This window comes from Paramisgurnus dabryanus, chromosome 8 (assembly GCF_030506205.2).
Source record: "Paramisgurnus dabryanus chromosome 8, PD_genome_1.1, whole genome shotgun sequence".
Taxonomy (NCBI): domain Eukaryota; kingdom Metazoa; phylum Chordata; class Actinopteri; order Cypriniformes; family Cobitidae; genus Paramisgurnus; species Paramisgurnus dabryanus.
In genome coordinates this window covers 4,648,506-4,663,833 of record NC_133344.1, presented here as the reverse complement: position 1 = coordinate 4,663,833, position 15,328 = coordinate 4,648,506, and the positions used below count along the sequence as shown (strand labels likewise).

Below are 15,328 nucleotides of genomic sequence, written 5' to 3'. Positions count from 1 at the left end.
ACACAGCTGTCAGAGAAATAATAACATTGCGGATAAGGAAATAATATATTTTCTCGCGCTTCGAATCAAACATCATCTCCTGTGTTTACACTCAGTAGGAGTGAATATTACATGGACTAATGACTAAATGTTATCGTGGTACATTACGCAAAGTCGTAAATTTGAGTCTAAAAGTGGAAACATTGCCGTGGCGATTATCTATTTGCTTCGTGGAACGATCTCGCAAATATATCGGAAACCCGTAAAGTATTAGCGAATCTCCGTGAATAATAAAAGTCCAGTCGGATGAGACGAGAAAACTCCGTGCCCAAGTCGATGCGTCCATGTATGTAAACAAACCTGCGCGAAACAGGCGATAATAACTCTGTTAATGGAAATAACGTTACACAGCATGATAACAGCAGTGTAGATGAGGACAAACTCTCTTTTTAGCAAATCAAAGATCTTTTGTTTGTGAAAGCAACAAAAGATTAACTTAAAATGGAGTAACATCAGCCAAATTTATTCTGGTTCTCTAATAAGGGTAAACATTGAATTAATAAAGTAATAACTACATTTGAACTCCCTGTATGAGATTTTGTTGTTCACAGCACATGTGCAACATTTACAGGAACAAAATCCTTCAGAGCAAGAATTAACTTAAATAAAGAGATGTAAAATACATTTAAATTACAGTGTAAGTTAAAGCGTTTGCATATGAGAAGTGAATTTCAGGTTTACATAATTGATATGACAAGAGCAAATGTTTGTATTAATCTTGCAGCAAAATATACTGTTTACATACTATACATGATGAGTTAAGGAGATAATTGTAATTATGGAGAATGAAGGAGAGATGGAAGTGTTTAAATGATTGAAGGCAGCATTGTTGAGGTTAGAGGTTCAGCGCATGCAGTGTGGAACTAAATGTTGGATATTAAGCAAGTAGGGAGGTAGAGATTTGTAACAAATCGATTGATATGGATTGATTAGGAGTGATATTGTTAAAGAACACTCAGAACTGGATAAGTGTAGATAGAATGGAACCAGGAAGTTTTATTACAATTCCTTAATTAATGCAGGATTTCTCATTGTGCAAATAAGGTAAACTGAGCTAAAGCTTTGACTGATGCACAGCAAGATAATGATGAAACTTCTAAAATGGTCAATAAAACACCTGTGATCTTATCTCACTGAGAAAGTTTCACCACTGAGACCCGCTCAGAAAAGATCTGCTGTTTCTCCTTGTTTCAAGGGAAATATTTTAGCTTGGTTGTAACAAATAAAATACATCATTATTTTCTGTGAATCAATCAAAGTGATTTAAGGCAATGATTAACAACATGATATACAGTACAGCGGTGTTAAGAGTTCTAGGCTTAGTCCTTTCTTTATGAGATTATGGGAATTGTCAAATAAACAATTTAGTCCAGTTGTCTAGAGATTGTTGAAGCTGAGTCTTTGTTTCTCTATGAGATTGTGGAAATTGTTAAAGAGCAATTTGTTGTCTAATTGTCTAAAGATTGTGAAAGTCATAAAAATAGAGCTTATAGCTGAGTCCTGAAATCACTGCAGAAATACAGAATTCCTGTTTAAAGTGAATCAGTGGGAGCTAGTAAAAGTGTTTTTAGACTTCGGTATGTCTTCAGGCTAAAAGTTTATGATTTTAAAATCTATAACAAAATTTGTGCCTTACGCCCTATTCATTGATTACTTTTCATATTCAAATAGACTGACATCTAAAGAAGACTTAATGAGAACTCAGCTTAAAACATGAGAAAATTGTGCCAATTCCAGAGTGTCACAAAAAACTCCAGCTGAGCAATGAGTTAAGTCCTGTACCCAGCATGTGCTGCAGTTTATTGCATGCTAGAAACAACAGAGAGCAGTTGGTGTTAGTGGACGTGTTTAATGCAGCTGCTACTGCAGGGTCAATTCTGTATTCTCAATTTTGCAAATTTACTCTCATTCTAGAAGCTCTTGAGACCAGTTATAAAATTAATTTTAATCAATATTATTTTTAATATAATATAATTTATATTATAATCACATGATATATATTATATTATAATGGCCAAATAGGCCTCAGATGGTGAAAAATGACGCATCTCATGCATTTCAAACTAAAATGGTTCAGACCTACCAAAAGACCCTTTTAGATTTAGATACAGATTTATTTGGTCCACTATCTCGTGCCAAAACGGGGGTATGTGTATGCTTTTGCTTGTTGCTTTGTTTTTTGCTTTGTTTTTTGCTTTGCAGGAACACTGAAAATACTATGGCACAAGATAGCAAACCAAACAACTCTTTTATAAGTTTGAAACATCACCTTTAATTGAATCTGATTAGTCAATTTACTTTTATAGTTGGTTAAAACTGTGGGAAATGTTAAATCATCATGAATTACAGTCCTACAGGTCACAGAGATGTGAAAAGTTTAAAAGTGTGTATCATAAACAGACATCATTGCAGTTAAACATGTGAGCTGACTGTACTGAGAACAACTCAGAGTAAAGTCATTTAAGTTTAAGATTAAAATTAAAGTTAATCCAGAAATTTCCATAGCAAAAATGGGATTTTTTATGCTCACAGTTTAAATGCAAGTGCAGTTTATGGTGCTATACACTCAGACTATACTGAAACAACATAGTCAAATATAACAGAAAGTTCCCAATTTAATCTGGCCTCTGAAATTAATTTGCAGAAAGTAATGATACAAATCTTCTTAACAGGAAGAATTAACAACCTAATGCTGTCATTGACAGATGTGTGGTAGTGACATCATTGGAAACTAAAGATGATGCCATGCCTTAATGCAAATTGACCAAAGTTAGAAATGCATGTTTCTTTGTCTGTTATTTTAACATCTTTCCTTTCAGGTGGATCACTATGACTCCTTAAGAGTCCTGACACTAGAGACGTGTCTGAGCCTAAATACAGGCACAAACCTGAAATGCAGGAGATGGGTGTGATAATTCTTTAAGGGGTCATACACATCTCACAGAAATAAACTACTATATTAATTATATGACCTCCCGATGTAGCATCGGAACTAAAATTGTGCAACACAGATTGTTTTAGGTTAGAATCCACCCACTCCTAGGCATGAACTTATAATGCACATATTTTCACCATTGAAACAACATAACACTGTTACCTGGTATAAGTTTTAAAACTATCCAGGCTTAAAACATCACACATATGTATGAGTAATGACTAAGAATCCAAACTTTAGAGTTTGTCATACATGCAAAACCATTTAGCATCTCACACATAGGAAATCAAAGAACTACTCATGATGCTAATTTTATTTTTAATATAAAAACTGTGTTTGCATTTTTCTTTTGAACTACGTGAAATTTTACAGGGTACGTAGGACATATGCATGGTTATAGTCACAAATTAAGGTTATTGTCTCTGATTGAATAAATAAAAGGTAGAAACTCTACCTGAAAACTCTAAATAAGACCTATTTGAGAATAAGATAAGTGAAGAATTAAGCCATTTGATGTGGTTGCAAACATGTCTAATGACATTCCAAACTTTAAAAATGGTTAGATCTGAAGTGCTGCATTTCTATTGATCAACCAACTGATTCTCAATCAGACTTCTAACCATTGAATGTGACTTTGCCAACGTATATGTATAGAATTTGTGAACAATGGTTAAATAAGAAATTTAGAATCTGTTAGTGTAAGTTTTTCTAGGTATGTTTTAATTTGCTTTACTGAAGTTTTAGATCTACATGGTTAACTTGCATTTCAGTGTTCTCAACTAATAATATGATTATTAAAATATAGTCATATATCATATAGATATATCATATTATATATACCTTAGTATAAATACCTGTATTTATGTACATATAAGTACATGTATTTGTATTATATATGAATACTATTGTTATTATATGCTTTAATGATGTATACCACTGGTAAATATGTCAGTTAAAAACTTTTGCCACTCTTCCTTTAAAATACACAGATTATATCAAAATTCCACTCTATACAAGAGATGCATAATAGAGAAGAAATTGGTATTTAAATGGGATCACCTTTTGGGACAAATTACTTTGAAAAAGGAAATGAGACCTTATTTACCATTCGCACCAGTATCATGAAACATCTAATAATGTAATTTGTTATTGTAACCTTGCACAACCATTTTCGTCCAATGAAAGTCAAGTTTATCAGTGTTCAGCCATTGCATGTCATGTGGATGATGTTCAAATGTCCCACATATATTGGTGCATTCTCAGTGTGAGGAATTCCTTCACCTATGGAGGTCTGACTATTCTACGAAAATCCTGCCAATAGGTAACAGAGGATTGTTCAAAGTGTCAGACAAATTTCAAGGAAAGGATCCCACTAGACACACGTCTCTCCGTGGTGGGGAGACACCTTGAATGAACAGAGCACATGAGTTTCAACTGACACAATGGACTTTGTACAACAAACTTCAACCAGATACAGGTGCTCATCTTTCAAAGACTGTTACAGTTACACATGATGTATGGAGACCAAAGATGTCCAAACAGAATGACCCCTTGGGTACTCTGAGAGTGCCCCAAGTGGTCAGGGGTGGAATTGTAGTAGCTGTTCAAGAGATCAGCATTGGGTTTGCTTGTGGAGATACCCATAAAGCAATAAAATCCCCAGGTGGTGCTAATAACCAGGACTCAGGACTTCCTCTCCCAAATTCCAGTTCACTAAAGGTCTATTGAATCTATGTAATGTCATATTCATTCTATGTTGTGATGCTACAAAGGTTTCATCTTCATGTTTGGTTTCAATTTAAAGGTGATAGTGCAGTGGTTAAAAAGGTCTAATTTCTATAATTCTAAGAGAAAGTGTATCAAAGTTTAAAACTTAAAGACATAATCTGTACTCCTGCGAGGGGTGTCACATCATGAGAAGATCTAGATTACAGATGGTTAACAGTCCCATTTGGTGCTCCTCTTCAGGTCACGAGAACCGACCAACCAAATACTGATTTGAGATTTTATTATTCTTTGTCTCATTCTGTGTATATAAGGTGGCTTGGCAAGAGACTCTGGGAAGTATTCTTTAGCAAGAATCTTCCCCACACTTTGGGTGTGTGTATTCAGACATTATGGAAGTATTCTTTAGCAAGAAACTTCCCCACACTTTGTGTGTGTGTATTCAAACATTATGGGAGAAATCTTTGCCAAGAATCTTCCTACACCATTTTGGGTATATTATATTCATGATGGAAGTACTCTGTAGCCAGAGTGTCTATTGCCAGGTATGACTTTGTAACTGTTGATCATTTTAACGAATTGGAATTGAATCATATTCTGTATTATATGATATTCTTTAAGCTGGAACCTGCCTGGTATAATAAATTGTTACATTTGTTTCATCTGAATTCTTCAGACAATGTATTGATTTATTTTAATTCTTTCAGAAATTATTATTTCCAGTAGATTAGAAGGAGTCTGGTATTACCGCAAAATAAGTATGTCAGGATATGATCACACTGGTTTTTTGATGTTGAATGGAGCAGGTAGCACATTCACCAGGATTCTCAGATTTATGTCTATCACCTGACTTAGCAAGTTGCATGATCGTGACTAAAATAACTATTTTTATGATCGGAGCAAGCATGGGGCGGCCAGACGTAAAAATATTAGTTTACCCGGCAACCTCTGACTAAGATCAGACTGGCAATTTTGTGTCCGTGAGATGTACGCAACGGCCGGCGTATATCCTGTGCGATATCGGGTCCCTAATGAACGAATTACTAAGACTATGGGAATTTATAAATAATAAAATATATAAATTATGATCAACAGATAATTGGAATAATACACTAAATTCTTACTATAGTAAATTGGAGTCAGATTATAATTTAAATACAGAGGTCAAAAGAATTTTAATTAATCCTGATATGGAATTATTCTTCTAGAAGCGCTGAGGAAGGAACGAACACGAGACCCCTTCACCCACTCCACTTGTATCTGTCGTTGGGCTTGTGGGTGGTACCTTACACAAAGAACAAACAGAAACCAATAGTAAACTTCAACACAATAGTAATGATTTCATGAACTTCTTTTCTAACAAAATTACGGCTATTAGGGAAAACATTGTAGCTACCCAAGCAGCCACCACTCTACCCAATAGTTCATTTAACACTAGATTACCATACAAACAGCTTGATTCATTTAAACCTACTACAACAGATGAGCTTTCTAAACTAGTCGCATCTTCCAAATCATCGTCCTGTATATTAGACCCCGTTCCCACAAAATTACTTAACTCTTTCACCGCCAGCATTTTTCATTATTTTCACAAAAGTTTAATGCCTTCCAGAAAATGCTCCTTTTTAAATATATAAACATACAATATATGAAATAAAAGAACAGACCCTCTGCTTTCAATCAAAAAATCTGTTTCATCCTACCTTCATGTGTTCTGTTTCTATCACCTCTCAAATTAGGGATGGGCATTTTCCAGTAATTTACTATTCAAATATTTAATCTCATAAAGAACGAATATTCGAATATTCGTTTATTTAAATTATGTTAATTAAGACATGCGTCTTTTGTATTTTTTATTTTGTCATAATTTCACAGAAGGCTTAGAATTAGGAAATATTCACAACAAGCTAAACTTATATTTTGTATGTATATGTATGTATGTATTTTTAAGTTGAAAACATTGTAAAAAAAATATATATATATATATATATATATATATATATATATATATATATATATATATATATATATATATATATATATATATATATATATATATAAAATTCTTCTTAAAAAATATCCTACAGAAAAAAAGGGGTTAAAACCCCTTGCGGAGGGAAGTCTGAGTCAGTCAAACCCTTAGTTTCAAGTCGGTCGTTAGTATGAATTCATTACTGTTGGATCTTACATACATTATATTATACCAAATATTATACACTTTAGGGCTGTCACTTTTTATTCGATATTCGGATATGCATTCGAACATGACGTGAAATATCCGTATTCAAACTATAAATAAACCATCCGGTTTTTAAAATGCTATGTGTGGCGCATTTTTTACAGTTAACACCTCGTAATAGGAAGGAGGCTGAGAGTGAGACCGACGACAGCAACTGTGCGCACGAGAGGGAATCAAATGGGACCAAAATGAACCTCATGTGCATGTCAAGATAGAATTATAGTTTGTATATAAAATGGCATATTGTTTATGTGTTAAATATTATAGCAGAATAAAAATACGTGTTAATACGTTCGCATTATGAAATTAGCATGTATGAAGATAATTTCATCATTTTTACAATGCAATGTAAACTTTATATTAAACAACAACAGCATTCGTCTTGTAAACGGATTTGAAATGATGATGTGTTGACTGTCGCGCGTCACATAGACGACAGAGTCAAGTGAGATCTGCTTAACTCATCTATAAGTTTAATGGTTTGTGCTCTCTATCATTAAAAACGGTCAAGCAAACAGCACGCGCAGAGATGATGCACTTGTCAATGACGGCTCACAAACGCGCGGGTTATAGGCTGTATGTGTGCTTGTTGTCAATGATATTACTTCTCACAAACACGCTCAAGCGCGGGATATGTGTGCTTGTCAATGACGGGCATTAAATCCGTCGAATTCCGCGGAGTTTTCTGCCGAAATCTGCGGGCGTGAATTCCGTGTGCGTCTGCCTATATACTCCTGCTGCTATTTAAGTTGTCACATTATTGTTTGTAACTGTTCTGATCGTTTTTTCTATATATATAAGTTTGTTATTCATAAGTTGATAACCTGCTGTTTCAAACATTAAGTAAAAAAGTATTCCAGACAACCCTGTTTATGACTGTCACTGTTAATAATTTTGTGATTGAATCTCCATTACGGTGGGTTTTTTTTTATGCGCACGGGGGGGGGGGGGTGCTAGATATTCGAATATATTCGGATACATTGCATGATATTCGAAATACGTTCGAATTTGATTTTTCTCAAAAGTGACAGCCCTAATACACTTACCCCAAATCTAAGCGAAGTTTGAGGACTTGCGAAGTTTAAAGTTTGAGGACTTGACAAAGGAGGCTATCATCATTTAAACCCTTAAACAGACTCCAAATAAGAGCCCGGAACAAGCGAAAAAACACATCTACATAACCGACTGCTCAGTCACCATATAAATATCTTCTCAGTTTAGTTTGACATGTATTTGTGAATAAAGAAACCATCTTTACCCTACCTGCTCTGGTGAAAGCCCGTTCTTCTGACAAGATACAATAATGCAGGTGCTGCGGAGAAAACTCTTCCTCGTGATGATGGTTATCCGATAAAAACAACAGACAGATTGAACAAGATTGAATATCTGTATTTAACATTATTTTACAAATAACGTAAGCTGGCTCGATAGATTATTGTTGACTGTGCAAAGTTACTAACGTTAGCTTAATTTAACAAGATTTCACAAAGACGGAGCTTTGCTTTTAAACTGCCACGTGCAGTTATCCGGTTCATTTTCGAAAGAGCACCGCATAATATAAATTTCTCCGTTTCATTTCGTTCTCCGTGTCTGTCTCGTTATTAACAAAATAAAGTAGACTTTATAACAGAAAGCTTACAAATCTCTCATGATGTGTTGATGCGGGCGGCGGAGAAGCACGTTTAATAACACGTGAGCCCTCACTAAGCCAGTGGCCAAATATGGCACGGCCAAACCCGGAGATAAAAGAAAAAAAAAACTTAAATTCGTCTGCATTCTGCATTGCCAAACAATCAGAAATATATACGAATTAATGTTCATGTATATCTTACATTTACAAGTCTGTAAAAGAGTATAGATGAAGTTAAAAAGCATTAAATAAGTCGTAACCCTTTGGTGGCACATTAAAAACAAACAAACATTCGAATAGCATTTTTTAAATTCGAATTATTATTGCCGATCGAATATTCGAATATCCGTGCCCATCCCCATCTCAATTATGTGTAGGTTTCATCAAAAACACCAAATTTTGAGCAAAAAGCTGAGATAATTCCATCTTTGTGAAGGACTTTTGATAGAGATCAGATGCAGAGCGATCTTTAAAACATACACGGACATACAGCTGTTTGCCCTAGGGCAATACTTCCGTTTTTTATAAGTTGCCACCTGGTGGATAATAGCAGTATTGCAGATTGGCAGGGAAAGAGTTAAAGAGGTATTCCCTGTAGTGTCAGCCCCAATACTCAATATCTTTAACTCAACGCTAGAAATAGGATACGTTCCAACAGCTTTCAAACTAGCAGTTATTAAACCGCTGATTAAAAAAACACACCTTGATCATGGAGAGCTTAATAACTTTAGACCAATCTCTAATCTCCCGTTTCTTTCTAAAATATTAGAAAAAGTAGTGGCAAGCCAGTTATGCACATTCTTGACAAATAATAGTACATATGAAAAGTTCCAATCAGGATTCAGGCCCCACCATAGCACAGAGACAGCGCTGCTTAAAGTTACAAATGACCTCCTATTAACATCCGATCGTGGTGAAATCTCAATCCTTATATTTCTAGACCTTAGTGCAGCCTTTGACACAATAGATCACACAATCTTACTCAATAGACTAGAAAACTATGTTGGTATCAGTGGTCAGGCTTTAGCCTGATAGAGGTCGTATCTAACCAATTGCTATCACTTTGTTTATGTAAATGAGGAAGAGTCATATCACTCCCTGGTTAAATACGGTGTACCGCAGGGATCAGTTTTAGGTCCTATCTTGTTCTTGTTATATATGTTACCTCTAGGAGAAATTATTAGGAAACATAACATAAGTTTTCACTGCTATGCGGATGATACCCAGCTTTACATCTCCTCACATCCCAGCGAAACACACACGTTTTCTAAGCTAACAGACTATTAGCGATGTTAGTGACTGGATGGCACATAACTTTTTCATGCTAAACTCCAATAAGACAGAGATACTTATTATCGAACCGAATCGCTTCAAACATAATATGAAAGATTACAAGTTGCCCATAGATGGCTGCACTGTGGTGCCAACCTCCATGGTTAAGAACTTAGGCGTGATGTTCGACAGCAATTTATCCTTCGACAGTCATATCTCTGCCACACAGCATTCTTTCATCTTAGAAATATCTCAAAAATACGCCATATGCTGTCTGCATCAGATGCTGAGAAGCTTATCCACGCTTTTATGACCTCTAGAATAGACTATTGTAACTCGTTACTCGGAGGATGCCATGTAAATCAGGTAATCAAGCTGCTTACTCGTGCTTACTCGATCTAAGAAGTATGCCCACATAAGTCCAATTCTGGCATCTTTACACTGGCTACCAGTTAAATATCGCACACAATTTAAATTATCACTAATCACCTACAAAGCCTTAAATGGCCTAGCACCCTCATATCTTAGAGAATTACTATCAGAATACAATCCATCATGTGTACTGCGGTCTCAAAATTCTGGTCTCTAAATTATCCATAAAATATCAAAAGTCTAAAGGTGGAAGATCCTTTTCCTACTTAGCCCCTAAGCTCTGGAATGATTTACCAACAGTTGTCCGAGAATCAGACACAGTAGATACCTTTAAATCTAGACTTAAAACTTTTCTCTTTAACAAGGCATTCACATAATTAGTTTTAGTAATGGTACTCTAGGCCTGGGGCGGTAACCGGATCACCGCCATACCGCGGTCACGTGACCCATGCCGCGGGTCTGAGCTCCTCACCGTCATAACCGCAAAAAAAAAACTTGAAACATTGGCCTGCACTTGTGTGTTTATGTGGGGATGTTATACACGCAGCTTTTAAACAACCGCAGCTTGTTATGAACATTAAATGTTAACTGATATGATTTTAATATTAAATTGTCATTGAGTAGAAATACGGGTGACGTTGTCTGTGACTCGGTAAAAGCAATACAAACATTTTATTTAATTTGAACATGCAAACAGCTGCAACAGATCAACAACAGAATCAGGTTTCATAAATTATTAAATTGTCACGCAACATAAAGAGAACGCGATCAGTCCGAGGATTAATATCCAAAGAGGTTAGATTCTCTCTTTTTCATCTAGCCTACCACAGTGGCCATTTCTACAGCAGTACACATTTCACAGTACACACAGCAAGTTTTGCGTCTTCTTTCTCCGTTTGTGGAAAAAGACAGATGTTTATGGTAAGTGTCTAGAACAGAAGCGGTCCCGAGCACGCGAGACAGACGCGGACCGCCCGGGCGCGTGCGAGACAGACGGGGACTGCCCGGGCGCGCGCCAGACAGACGTGCGCGAGACAGACCGTGTCATTTTGCACACACACACGCGTCTCCGTGCAGTTTCCAATCTATACTCAAGCATGGACACATATGCAGTACAAGTGATTTCTCATACAAAATGGTTATTTTACCAGACCATCAGGGCAGCAATAATTTGCGTCATTTACATGCCATTCATAAATTAAGGATAGAAAAGTGGAGAAATGTCTGTAGGCACGCACAATGCGTTAAATTTTTTTTAACTGATAATATTAATTGTTCAAGTTGTTGAATGTTGAAATTGAAGAAATGTGGAAGGAAATAATATTCACTTTACATGTTCCTTAAGTAATTTGCACATGTTGTTTATTGAACATAAATAAGTCATGCATGTTATTTAACTCGTTGTCTTGCGAATAAACCGCAAAACCGTGGGAATTTGTTGATTACCGACCGCGGTAAGAAAAAATCCAAACCGGCCCAGCCCTATGGTACTAACCTCACAATAGCTAGTTTGTACAACCTAATAAATAAATAAACTAAATCCTCATTTTCATCAACACTTCAAAAGTTGGAAAATGTTATTAATATTCTTAAGAAATGTTTAATCTCTCCATACTCGTTTACATATGTGCAGCAAACCATGAGTCGGGCATAAACTTTCAAAAACAAATGTCACGTATAAAATAGAAAAGGCTACATATAAGGAAAAAGAATAGAACGCTACTTTGTGTACATACAAACCACAATACAAGGCCAAAACTCCAAAACTAGACTAATAAAACCCCGAATCGGGCTATTAATTGCCAAGCGCAGAGGAGTGATTGAAAGGTATGTATGGCATAATGTTATCACTTGCTCGTGCTATTGTGTATAATATGTTGTGCTATCTGTCGATTTTCTGTGCTTTTCACTGCTTCTATTAATGTAAACCTGCTTTGAAACAATCACCAATTGTGAAAAGCGCTATATAAATAAAATTGAATTGAATTGAATTAAGGGTGGTCTGTGGAGACTGTGGGCGAGTCTCTCTGCTGTCATGTAAAACCGAGCGGGAGTGCTGACGGTTTAAATTGCCACAAACTAATATAATGTTAGAGTTTGCTGCTTTTGTTGTAAGTTTAGTTTAGTTTAGTTTTATTTAAAATTTGACAAGACAGGACATTGCAGAGCAAAACCCTGAATTGTGTCAAACATACACATACTCCAAGAAAAATATCTAAATATATCTATATATATATATATATATATATACTAGAGATACACAGATAAGTCATCCATTCAGCAATCTTAGAGCACGAGGAATAAAGGAAAGTTCATGGCGTTTAGTTTTACTTCTGGGTACATCAAATGTTCTGCGCCGCCGGTAGAGATGCGCGGATGGGCTATTATTTCATCCGCAACCGCATCACAAAACTCATCATCCGTCCGCCATCCATCCGCACCAACGTTTCTGACCAGTTTTCAAAACCGCACCCGCCCGCCATCCGCTGACTGGGCGATGCAAGACGCTGCTGATGACAGCCGCGAGACTAGAAAGCTCTAGAATATCAGCAGTGAACTCAGTCTCCGATCGGCGCACACGGGACAAAAATAAATAAATAAATAAATAAATAAGTAATGTCTAAATTAAACGCACAAATTACATAGTCTGCACTGGTGTCATCCTGATTTACCACTTTGTAAAACTTATTCCAGGCAAACCTTTTCTGACCTTCTATTTCCTTTGTTTTTAATTCTCATTTTTTGAGGCGTTTATAAGAGCTATGTCAAAATGCGTCCTCATTTCTCTGCGCTGTTAATGATAGAACGAAGGGATTCTTAACATGCCGAGGCTATCCCAAACAATTAAAACCTTTATTAAATAAAAGTGTATTAGAAAACTTTTTCTTGTCACTGTTTTAGTATTATAAGTTATGTTTTGTGTTAATATTATTCTGTTTATGTTGCGTATATTTGCAACATAAGGTTGATTATTTGATATACTGTTGAATAGTTTAATCTACATCAATGTGTCATATTTTCTAAAATAAATTAATATTTTTGATTACATATTTATTTTAATAAGTCAGAAATGTCTCCGCTGTTTTCTGCTGACAGGCGCGGTGGGGGCTACTGGGGGCGCGTGCAACAGGTGACGCAAATTATGGGTCCTCAGAAGGCTAGACCGTCTCATTTCAGTTCTCTTTGAGAACTTCTGAGGCTGCCACCCTGAAAGACAGAGTGCTCACCTTTTAAGGTTGCATGCTTAGAAGGACACAGCTAACAAGCAGTCGATCCGCCACCCGCCCGAATCTAATTAAAATATTATTTTTCGTCACGTCATCCGCCCGATCCGCGGTTTATCCGCGGAGTCCGCGGCTGTAACCGCCAACCGCGCATCTCTAGCCGCCGGAGAGAATAAGCAGGAGTAGAAGCCGTAGGCAGGAAGCAGTGCCAAACTATCCTTAAGTGTCTTAGTAAGAGTACGTATTGTGGCATCCTCACGCCTCTCATTTAGTGTTGGGAGAGTTGAAGACGGAATACCTATTATCCGACAACACCGCTTTTGAATCCTCTCCAACTCCTCAGAGAGATTTTTAGGAAGTCCACCCCATACTGGACTAGCATACTCAAGAACTGGCCGAATAAATGTCAAATATACTTGCACTAAAGCATCAAAAGGAAGTCCAGCTTTTTTTGCAGCACAAAGATAGTGTATTCTGGGGCGTGCCTTCGAAATCATGTACTTAATGTGGGCATCCCATGACAAGTCGGATGATATTTGGACTCCGAGCAATTTAAAAGTAGAAACTCTGCTAATTGCATTCCCTGAGATAACAGGGGAGGGAGAGGAGGGAATGTTGTCCTCTCTTCTGGCACTGATAACCATGTCCACAGTCTTAACTCCATTTATTGCCAATGAGCGTTTCTGTCCCCAATCCACGGCCTTCTGAGCGAGTCCAGGTAACGATCCCATTAGGAACTCTGTTATTGTTAGGTCATCAGCATATTTTACAGGTATCACAGGAGGAGGCTAATATGAATCCAGGCTATTTATGCATAAGACAAAAAGCAATGGGGATAGAAGTCCCCCTTGAGGAACACCAGCTGGAACTGAGAAGGACTTGGACACACAGGAGCCCCACTTTACGCTCTGCTCTCTATTACTCAAATAGCTTTTTACTATGCACCAAAGAGGTCGTCTAACATGCAAATCAGCTAGAGAATGAAGCAGTCGAGAATGTTCAATTGTGCCAAAGGCTCGAGTGAAATCAACAAAAACAGCGTGGATGTCCATTTTGGGGGAGCTGTTAAGTGCATCGTGCCAGTGTTGCAAAATTTGAATCAATGCAGTATCAACTGACCTGTTCCTCATAAAGCCATGTTGTGATGGCTCGATCTTAGTAGCTGTATCCTCTAGAATAGCATCTCTGAGGATTCCTTCAAACACTTTTCCAACACAGCTGAGTAGTGAGATCTGGCGATAATCGGCTGGAAAACTAGGCTTTGCTTTTTTAGGAACAGCTTTGACTATGGCCTCCTTCCATTGTTTTGGAAAAATGTTATGCTGAATGCATGTGTTAAAGATGTCACATAACACCGGTGCCAGCTCTTCATGAAAAGTCTTTAGCACCCAGGGAGGAATGCAGTCAGGACCTACAGCTTTAGCTGCATTTACTTTACGAAGTCTGATCTTAACTTGTCCAATACTCAGAGGAGGTACAATACAGTTTGACAGCTTGCAGGTAACTTCTTCCTCAGACAGAGAGATATGACTCGCATAGTTCCACACGGAAGCAAAATGTCCAGCCAAAGTATCACATTCATGTTGCATGAAGTTTTGGTCCTGAGACACCATGTCACTCTTGTCTCCTTCCATTCCCATTATGCTCTTCAATGACTTAACCTGTTAGCCTTCTTTCCATTTTCCGAACCCCCCCACAAAAACTGTCATAGCCAAACTAAAATAGATACAGTTTATGAAGTCTTTGCACTAAAAGCATAAGTTTGGTCTCATTTGAAAGCAGACACTTGGAAGTTTATTAAGAGGTGAACATTAGTTACTGTTAAAATGAAAAAAGTTGTTATAGAGAGCTTAAATTATACTTTTTTATTAACTCCACCAAACATGTATGAA

At 36.8% G+C, this 15,328-nt stretch overlaps 1 pseudogene; it reads right to left on the bottom strand.

The window, feature by feature from the left end:
- LOC135771736 (uncharacterized) overlaps positions 1-15,076 on the bottom strand; it is a 35,815-nt pseudogene extending 20,739 nt beyond the window's left edge.
- Positions 15,077-15,328: the final 252 nt, after the last annotated feature.